The following is an 11,428-nucleotide window of genomic DNA, read 5'->3' as shown; positions in this document are numbered from 1 at the left end:
TTCCTTTAAAAATTCCTTTTTCTAAGACTCAATTGACATGCAGCTTTTGAGAAATGTTATTGAAGACATCATAGCCTGTTAGTGATACAGTGTAGAGTCCAACAGTCCCACTCAAAGCAAAGCTGACATGTCCATAAGAATAAAACAGATTCTCATCTCATGTGAGCATCTCCCAATAATGAGATAGCTCTTGGGATAATCTGCCTGACCAGCAGAGCCAATCCTGACAGCCCTTAATTCGTAATGACAAACTGAAGAGCCTTAAAAGTAAAAGTAGCTGTGTTTTTCCAGTGCTTGCCCTATTAGATTTTAGGCATGCCCTAGACGTATAAAACTGCATTCTCACCAATCCATTTTCATGCACCTAAAATCACTTATTTGGGCTAAGGATTCAAGAGTATAATTTCTAAACCAAAATGATAGATGTACAGTCATTACACAGCAAAAAATTCTTCTATAGCAGTATTCAAAATCTGCCAGCCCTCACAAAAAATTTGAAAAATTTCCCCTTTGTTCTCAGTTTCTCCCTGCTTTAATCATTTGATATACTGTATAAAGTTGTGCATATACTAAATTTCAATTAGAGAAATCTTATTTTAAATGCACTTAAAATAAGTTAGTGTTTTCTGTGATGAATCCTATGTAAAGAAATAAATTCTTCTTTATGAATAGTCATCTCCAAACACCTGCTAACATATTTTGCAAGTTCTGTGTTCATATATCTCTTTATTTCCATGTAGACTATATCTGTATGTTCACTTTATACATGACTCTAAATATCTCTTTTATGTTCCAGTCAAGGAAAGGGAAACTAGCACCCATGGTATGGAGAAGTACCTGGGCTAGCAAGAGCATGAGGTGGTTACAGGCCTCAGGATTGCAAGGGCAAGGGAAGAGATCAATTTCCTAGAATCCAGGAAGACCAGTGGTTGTACACAAGGGCCACTCTATGCCCTTTAATATGGAAATACAGTCACTTCCCTCCCAGTGGTCAAATCTCATCTCAACTGATGATATCCATAGAAGTCAGACTTCTAAAGCACAGAGCATAGTACATAAGCATGGAGATGGAACTTGTGGGACCACACAAAGAATACTAGGCACAGTGGACGGTACAAGTAGTATACAGGAAATACAGTAATTAAAGGAAAATTCACTTGCGAAATGTCAAGAACACTGATCTGTCCGTCAGCAACTCCAGAAGGTCAACAGCCAGAGTTTGATGCTCCAGTTAGGAGACTGGATGGTCCATCTCTGTAGAATGACAATGAAATGAATACCTAGATTAAAAACTTGGAAGATAAAATTGAGAAAAATTTTACAAATGTAAAGCAAAAGACAGAAATGAAGAGTGACAGAAGAAAAGTAAATCAAGCCAAGAGTTTCAACATACAACATGACTATCCATAATATACTTCTAGAAAGAAAACTTAAACTCAGGAGAATTTTTCCAGATGGATTTTCAGATTGAAAGGACTCACCAAATACCAATACAATAGATTAAACCAGGCCCTCATCAAAGGAACATTACAATGGAATTTAAGAACACCAGGAGACAGAATTTCCTGATGGTCCAGTGGATAGGACTCCACGCTTCACTGCTGAGGGCCCAGGTTCAATGCCTGGTCCCTACTTGGGGAACTAAGATCTCACAAGTCCCATGGTACAGCCAAGAAAAGGAACACTGGGAGATAGTGAATATTCTTCCAGAGGAAAGGTTGGGGGGTAACCAGGTCCGATACAAAGGATCAGAAATCAGACCACTTCTAACCTTTTAACATCAACACAAGAAGCTAGAAGGCAATGGAGTAATGACTCCAAAACTTTGGGGAACATGGTATCTAACCTATAACCCTACCTTCAAGCAAACTTCAAACCAAATAAAACATTTTTCAGGTGTGTAAGATCTTGAAAATTTATCTCTAAGCATCTTTTTTTCCATTTAGCTACTGAAATAAGTGTTGTACCAAAATGGAATGCGTAAACCAGAACAGAGGAGGAAACAGGATGTAGGAAACACAGATCTCAGAGACAAAGGCACCTCAGAACAATTCATATGCACCAGGCACAGAAAGTGTTAGTAATCAGTTCAATTTACAACTTAACAAAATATCTCGTGTGTTTGAATACATTAAGGGGAGATTTAGATAATTTGGGAAAGGAACTGAACTAGTGAGAAGTACATGAAAAATAAGTAACCATAACACAAGGCAATTATTAGGTTCAGGGTAAAATATTCTGCAAGAAACAAAAAATGATTCACAATATATTATGTAATTCAGCTATGGATAATGTTTACATAGTTACACTAATGTAAACATTGAAGATTGCACTAACGTAACCTATCATATAACTATATTGCCAGGACAGAATGGCAGGAAATCTTAATATATGTGCATGGAGAGAAAAGAAAGCTAAATTATTGTCCTTACTAAGATGTCAATCAGCATATTCAAATCTTGGAAATCAAAAAGTCAAAATGAAAAAATGCTATTAAAAAATGGAAATAAATACCCAAGGATGCAACTAAAATACTACTAATTTTTTCTGTAATAATTTATGCAGAATTAATGTGTGGAAATATATTTTTGTATTTAAATTTAGTGAAAATTTCAAAGTAAGTTAAAATATGGAAAATGATTTTCAATATTTTAAGTTTAAATATCAATACTATAAAGAATGTGCTTCTGTCATTTTTGAGGTATGGCATCTCACAAATTACAGTATGCAATTCTCATCTTTCTTTTAATGATTATTTTTTTAATATGCTTACCAGAAAGGGGAAATGTCTGTTATTCTTGCTGTTTAATTAAAAAACTAGAGTGATTCTTCCTATTGTTATGGTTAATAAAACAAATACAAAACCTAGAAGCATCTTTGTGAATTTGTACAATTTGTATCATACTGATGAATCTCTGTATTAGAATTATATTGTCATGATTAAAACTCCTTCTGAAAATACATATAGTCCCTATTGAAATGCTGGAATTTTGAAATAACTGAAACTCATTGCTATATAATAGATGAAAATTATAAACCTTATTTTGTAAGACTAACATTCTGTATGAAGATTCTGATGACTAAGTTCTAATAATGATATTTTTCCTAAGACAATTTAAAGCCTGTACTTTACAATTCAAGTAATGTTGCTTCAATATGCCAACACTATAGTACATCACCAATACAATTTTCAGGACTTCCCTGGTGGTCTAGTGGCTAAGACTCCAGGCTCCTAATATAGGGGGCCCAGATGCGAACCCTGGTCAGGGAGCTAGATCCCAAACAACACAACTAAAAGTTCACATGCCACAACTAAGATCATCCATGCTGCAATTTTAAAAGATCCTACATACTGCTGCTAAGACCCAGCACAGTCAAATAAATAATGAGATACTTTCTGAAATGTGATTTTTCTCATCCACTTTGTATGCATGCCTGCATGCTCAGTCACTAAGTCGTACCTAACTCTTTGTGACCCCCATGGACTGTAGTTCTCCATGCTCCTCTCTCCATGTGACTTCCTAGGCAAGAATACTGGAGTGGGTTGCTATTTCCTCCTCCAGGGGATCTTCCCAACCCAGGGATCCAACCAGTGTCTCCTATATGACAGGTGGATTCTTTATACTAAACTGCCTGGGAAGCCCCTCCACTTTGTATGTCCTTCAAAATCTATGATAATAAAATTTTATCTTGCTCATTTCAACATTCTCCTAATTAGGACAAAAGAAGTGGATGATGGGTGCATATTTAGTTAAGTGAGTGGACATAATATGAGAACTATGCTAACAAAATACAAAGGTTTACCTGCAATTCATTTGCACAGTAATTTGAAAAGAATCTGTTACTGCTTTCATCATGCAAAACAAAAAGGAAAACCAAAGTGGTAAAACATTATGATAAATTCATACATTTTACAGTGAAAAATAGTAGTATCAGGTTCTTTGATGCATTTTTAATCCTGAAACATATCATATTTAACTTTTAGCTAATGCTGATATTCAAAATGATGATAGTATTTGAGTGTGGCAATTAATCTTGCACCTGGTTTATTTTCAGTTTCAAGGCACTATTTCCAATGTTTGTGATCCAATCCCAACCTGGTTTCTTAACAAATAGAACAAATGAGGGGATGGATCCAGTAATTAAAAAAACCTCCCAACAAAGAAATGTCCAGGTCTGGATGGCTTTACTGGTGAACACTACCAAATATTTAAATAAGAATTAATACTAATTCTACTTGAACTCTTCCAAATTTAAAGAGAAGGCATGATCCTTTCAAACTCATTTTATGAGGCCACCATTACCCTGATACCAAATTCAGACAACACTACAAAAAAAAAAGAAAAGAAAATCACAGACCAATATCTCAAAATGAACATAGATGCAAAAATATTCAAAAAACAGCAAACTAAATTCAACAGTATATTAAAGTATCATAAACAAAAATAAAGTGTGGTCTGTCCCTAAGATGCAATGAGAGTTCAACACATGCAAATTAATATAATACACTAAAGTAACAAAATGAAGTGTAAAAACCATATGATCATCTCAATAGATACAGTAAAAGTATTTGACAAAATTCAGTATTCATTCATGGTAAAAAAAAAAACCTCAACAAATTAGGTATAAAAGAAATATAACTCAACATACTAAAGGCCATGCATGCCCACAGCTCACATCATACTTAACAGTGAAAAGCTGAACATTCTTACCATAAAATCAGGAATAAAGCAAGTATGTATGACCTTATCACTTTTATCCAACATGAAGTCATAGCCAGAGTCATTAGGCAAGGAAAACATAAAAGGCATCCAAATCAAAAAGGTAGAAGAAAAATTGTCAATGTTTGCAGATGACATAATCTTCTACATAGAAAACCATAAAGAGTCCATCAAAGACTGTTAAGAGTTTAATAAACAAATTTAGTAAACTCATAAGATACAATATCAGCATGCAGAAACCAATTTTGTTTCTATACGCTAACAGTGAACTGTCCAAAAAAGACCTAAATAAAACAACTCCATTTACAATAGTAAAAAAAAAAATACTCAGGAATAAACTTAACTTAGGAGATGAAAGATCTGTACAAGATTTGTGTTATAAATGGGAAGATTTTATTCTTTTTTAAAGCTTTAGCAGTAGTCTATTGTGTGTATGTATGTGTGTGTGTATGTATACAAACACCACATCCTTTGTATCCAACTGTTAATGATGCTTGAGTGGTTTCCATGTCTTGGCTATTGTAAATAATGCTGTGACACTGAGGTACATGAATCTATTCAAATTACTGTTTTAGTTCTTTTGGATATATACTCAGGAATGGAATTGCAGAATCAAATGGTAACGCTGCTTTTAGCTTTTTGAGGAACCTGCATACTGTTTTCTGCATTGGCAATACAAATTTAGATTTCCACCACCAGTGTAGATGAGTTCCCTTTTTCACATATCCTCACCAACATTTGTTATTTGTGTTCATTTGTTCAAATTTATCTTTTATTGTGGGATAATTGCTTTACAGAATTTTGCTGTTTTCTGTCAAACCTCAGCCATAGGTATACATATATCCCCTCCGTTTTGAACCTCCCTCCCATCTCCCTCCCCATCCCACCCCTCTAGGTTGATACAGAGCCCCTGTTTGAGTTTCCTGAGCCATACAGCAAATCCCCATCAGCTATCTATTTTACACATGGTAGTGTAAGTTTCCATGTTACTCTTTCCATACATCTCATCCTCTCCTCCCCTCTCCCCATGTCCACAAGTCTAATCTCTATGTCTGTTTCTCCATTGTTGCCCTGTAAGTAAATTCTTCAGTACCATTACTTCTGGGCTTTCTATCTTGTTCCATTGGTCTATATTTCTGTTTTTGTGCCAGTACCATATTGTCCTAATGACTGTAGCTTTGTAGTATAATCTGGTCCAGAAGGTTGATTCCTCCAGCTCCATTCTTCTTAAGACGGCTTTGGCTATATGGGGTCTTTTGTGTTTCCACATAAATTGTGAAATTTTTTGTTCTAGTTCTATGAAAAATGTCATTGGTAATTTCACAGGGATTGCATTGAATCTGTGGATTGCATTTGGTAGTCTAGTCATTTTCACAATATTGATTCTTCATACCCAGGAACATGGAATATCTCTTCATCTGTGTATGTCATCTTTGACTTCTTTCATTAGTGTCTTATAATTTTCTGTGTACAGTTCTTGTGTCTCCTTAGGTAAGTTTATTCCTAGATATTTATTTTTGTTGCAATGGTGAATGGGATTGATTCCTTAATTTCTCTTTCTGATTTTTCATTGTTAGTATATAGAAATGCAAGTGATTTCTGTGTAGATTTTGTGTCCTGCAACTTTACTGAATTCACTGATTACCTCTAGATACTCTCTTTAGGATTTTCTATGTATAGTATCACGTCATCTGCAAACAGTGAGAGCTTTACTTCTTTTCTGACCTGGATTCATTTTATTTCTTTTTCTTCTATGACTGCAGTAGCTAGGACTTCCAGAACTATGTTGAATAATAGTGGAGAAAGTGGACACCCTTGTCTTGTTCCTGATCTTAGGGGTAATGCTTTCAGTTTTTCATCATTGAGAATAATGTTTGCTGTAGGCTTATATATATGGTCTTTATTATGTTGAGATAGGTTCCTTCTATGCCAATTTTTTGAAGAGTTTTAATCATAAATCAGTGCTGAATTTTGTCAAAGGCTTTTTCTGCATCTATTGAGATTATTATATAGTTTTTATCTTTCATTTTGTTAACATGGTGTATCACATTGATTGATTTGTGTATATTGAAAAATCCTTGCATTCCTGGAATAAACCCAACTTGATCATGGTGTATGAGCTTTTTGATGTGTTGCTAAATTCTGTTTGCTAAAATTTTCTTGAAGGCAAAGGTGAAGTCGCTCAGTTGTGTCCGACTCTTTGCAACCCCGTGGACTGTAGCCCACCAGGCTCCTCAGTCCATGGGATTCTCCAGGCAAGAATACTGGAGTGGGTTGCCATTTCCTTCTCCAGGGATTTTCCCGACCCAGGGATCGAACCCAGGTCTCCCGCATTGGAGGCAGATGCTTTAACCTCTTAGCCACCAGGGAAGCTTTTTTCATCTATGCTCATCAGTGATATTGGTCTGTAGTTTTCTTTTTTTGTCTTGTCTTTGCCTGGTTTTGTTATCAAGGTGATGGTGTCCTCGTAAAATGAGTTTGGAAGTGCCCCTTCCTCTGCAATTTTTTCAAAGAGTTTTAGAAAGGTAAGTATTTATTTTAGTTTTGTCACTCAGTTGTGTCCAACTCTTTGTGACCCCATGAACCACAGCACGCCAGGCATCTCTGTGCATCACCAACTCCCAGAGTTCACTCAAACTCATGTCTATTGAGTCAGTGATGCCATTCAAACATCTCATCCTCTGTCATCCCCTTCTCCTCCTGCCTTCAATCTTTCCCAGCATCAGGGTCTTTTCAAATGAGTCAGTCCTTCACATCAGGTGGCCAAAGTATTGGAGTTTCAGCTTCAACATCAGTCCTTCCAATGAACACAGGACTGATCTCCTTTAGGATGGACTGGTTTGATCTCCTTGCAGTCCAAGGATAGGCATTAGCTCTTCTCTAAATGTTTGATAGAATTCTCCTGTGAAGCTCTCTGGTCCTGGGCTTTTGTTTTTTGGGAGATTTTTGATCACAGCTTCAATTTCAGTGCTTGTAATTGAGTTGTTCATAATTTCTATTTCTTCCTGGTTCAGTCTTGGAAGATTAAACTTTTCTAAGGATCTATCCATTTCTTCCAGTTTATCCATTTTATTGCCATATAGTTGTTTATAATAGTCTCTTATAATCTTTTGTATTTCTTCATTGTCTGTTGTAACCTCTCCTTTTTCATTTCTAATTTTGCTGATTTGATTCTTCTCTCTTTTTTTCTTGATGAGTCTGGCTAAAGGCTTGTCAATTTTGTGTATCTTCTAACAGAACCAGCTTTTACTTTTATTAATCTTCACTATTGTTTCCTTCATTTCTTGTTTATCTCTGCTCAGATATTTATGATTTCTTTCCTTCTACTAATTTTGGGGTTTTTTTGTTCTTCTTTTTCAGTTGTTTTAGGTGTAAATTTAGGTTGTCTATTAGATGTTTTTCTTGTTTCTTCAGGTAGGATTGCATTTCTATAAACGTCCCTCTTAGAACTGCTTTTGCTGCATCCTATCCGAGGTCAGGGGCAGCAGCTGAGAGGAGTTACCCGACGTCCGAGGTCAGGGACAGTGGTTGAGAGGAGCAACCCCATGTCCAGGGAGCGGCAGCTGCGCAGGCACAGGAAGGCCAAGAGGAGCTACTCCACATTCAAGGTCAGGAGGGACGACATTGTCCAAGGTAAGGAGCAGTGGCTGTGTTTTGCTGGAGAAGCCATGAAGAGATATCCCATGTCCAAGGTAAGAGAAATGCAAATAAGACGGTAGGTGTTGCAAGCAAGCATCAGAGGGCAGACACACTGAAATTATAATCACAGAAAACTAGCCAATCTGACCACATGGACCACAGCCTTGTCTAACTCAATGAAACTAAGCCATGCTGTGTGGGGCCACCCAAGACGGATGGGTCATGGCGGAGAGGTCTGACAGAATGTGATCCACTGGAGAAGGGAATGGCAAACCACTTCAGTATTCTTGCCTTGAGAACCCCATGAACAGTATGAATAGACAAAACGATAGGATACTGAAAGAGGAACTCCCCTGGGCGGTAAGTGGCCAATATGCTACTGGAGATCAGTGTAGAAATAAATCCAGAAAGAATGAAGAGACAGAGACAAAGCAAAAACAACACCCAGTTGTGGATGTGACTGGTGATGGAAGCAAGGTCTGATGCTGTAAAGAGCAATACTGCACGGGAATCTGGAATGTTAGGTCCATGAATCAAGGCAAGTTGGAAGTGGTCCAACAGAAAATGGCAAGAGTGAACGTTGACATTCTAGGAATCAGAGAACTAAAATGGACTGGAATGGGTGAATTTAACTCAAGTGATCATTATATCTACTACTGTGGGCAGGAATCCCTCAGAAGAAATGGAGTAGCCATCATGGTCAACAAAAGAGTCTGAAATGCAGTACTTGGATGCAATCTCAAAAATGACAGAATGATCTCTGTTCGTTTCCAAGGCAAACCATTCAATATCATGATGACCCAAGCCTATGCTCCAACCAGTAATGCTGAAGAAGCTGAAGTTGAAGGGTTCTATGAAGACCTTTTAGAAAGTGAAAGTGAAGTCACGCAGTCGTGTCTGACTCTTTGCGACCCCATGGACTGTAGCCTACCAGGCTCCTCCGTCCATGGGATTTTCCAGGCAAGAGTGCTGAAATGGGTTACTTATGGCCAAATTCAGACTTAAATTGAAGAAAGTGGGGAAAATCACTAGATCACTCAGGTATGATCTAAATCAAATCCTTTATGATTATACAGTGGAAGTGAGAAATAGATTTAAGGGACCAGATCTAATAGATAGAGTGCCTGATGAACTATGGACGGAGGTTTGTGACATTGTACAGGAGACAGGGATCAAGACCATCCCCATAGAAAAGAAATGCAAAAAAGCAAAATGGCTGTCTGAGGAGGCCTTACAAATAGCTGTGAAAAGAAGAGAAGCAAAAAGGAAAGATATAAGCATCTGAATGCAGATTTCCAAAGAATAGCAAGGAGAGATACAAAAGCCTTCCTCAGCGATCAATGCAAAGAAATAGAGGAAAACAACATAATGGGAAAGACTAGAGATCTCTTCAAGAAAATTAAAGATACCAAAGGAATATTTCATGCAAAGATGGGGTCGATAAAGGACAGAAATGGTATGGACCTAACAGAAGCAGAAGATATTAAGAACAGGTGGCAAGAATACACAGAAGAACTGTACAAAAAAAGCTTCACGACCCAGATAATCACGATGGTATGATCACTCACCTAGAGCCAGACATCCTGGAATGTGAAGTCAAGTGGGCCTTAGAAAGCATCACTACGAACAAAGCTAGTGGCGGTGATGGAATTCCCATTGAGCTATTTTAAATCTTGAAAGATGACGCTGTGAAAGTGCTGCACTCAATATGCCAGCAAATTTGGAAAAGTCAGCAGTGGCCACAGGACTGGAAAAGGTCAATTTTCATTCCAATCCCAAAGAAAGGCAAGGCCAAAGAATGCTCAAACTACCACACAATTGCATTCATCTCACACACTAGTAAAGGAATGCTCAAAATTCTCCAAGCCAGGCTTCAGCAATACATGAACCGTGAACTTCCAGATGTTCAAGCTGGTTTTAGAAAAGGCAGAGGAACCAGAGATCAAATTGCCAACATCTGCGGGATCATCAAAAAAACAAGAGAGTTCCAGAAAAACATCTATTTCTGCTTTATTGACTATGCCAAAGCCTTTGACTGTATGGATCACAATAAACTGTGGAAAATTCTGAAAGAGATGGGAATACCAGACCACCTGACTTGAGAAACTTATATGCAGGTCAGGAAGCAACAGTTAAAACTGGACATGGAACAACAGACTGGTTCCAAATAGGAAAAGGAGTATGTCAAGGCTGTATATTGTCTCCCTGCTTATTTAACTTCTATGCAGAGTACATCATGAGAAACGCTGGGCTGGGAGAAGCACAAGCTGGAATCAAGATTGCTGGGAGAAATATCAATAGCCTCAGATATGCAGATGACACCACCCTTGTGGTAGAAAGTGAAGAGGAACTAAAAAGCCTCTTGATGAAAGTGAAAGAGGAGAGAGAAAAAGTTGGCTTAAAACTCAACATTCAGAAAATGAAGATCATGGCATCCAGTCCCATCACTCCATGGGAAATAGATGGGGAAGCAGTGGAAACAGTGTCAGACTTTATTTTGGGGGGCTCCAAAATCACTGCAGATAGTGATTGCAGCCATGAAATTAAAAGACGCTTACTCCTTGGAAGGAAAGTTATGACCAACCTAGATAGCATATTACAAAGCAGAGATATTGCTTTGCCAACAAAGGTCCATCTAGTCAAGGCTATGGTTTTTCCTGTGGTCATGTATGGATGTGACAGTTGGACTGTGAAGAAAGCTGAGCACCGAAGAATTGATGCTTTTGAACTGTGGTGTTGGAGAAGACTCTTGAGAGTCCCTTGGACTGCAAGGAGATCCAACCAGTCCATTCTGAAGAAGATCAGTCCTCAGGGTTCATTGGATGGACTGATGCTGAGGCTGACTCTCCAATACTTTGGCCACCTCATGCAAAGAGTTGACTCTTTGGAAAAGACTCTGATGCTGGGAAGGATTGGGGGCAGGGGGATGACAGAGGATGAGATGGCTGGATGGCATCACTGACTCTATGGACGTGAGTCTGAGTGAACTCTGGGAGCTGGTGATGGACAGGGAGGCCTGGCGTGCTGCAATTCATGGGGTCGCAAAGAGTCAGACACAACTGAGCAAC

Source organism: Capricornis sumatraensis, chromosome X (genome assembly GCF_032405125.1).
Source record: "Capricornis sumatraensis isolate serow.1 chromosome X, serow.2, whole genome shotgun sequence".
Lineage (NCBI taxonomy): Eukaryota > Metazoa > Chordata > Mammalia > Artiodactyla > Bovidae > Capricornis > Capricornis sumatraensis.
Note: the sequence above shows the minus strand (reverse complement) of the source record.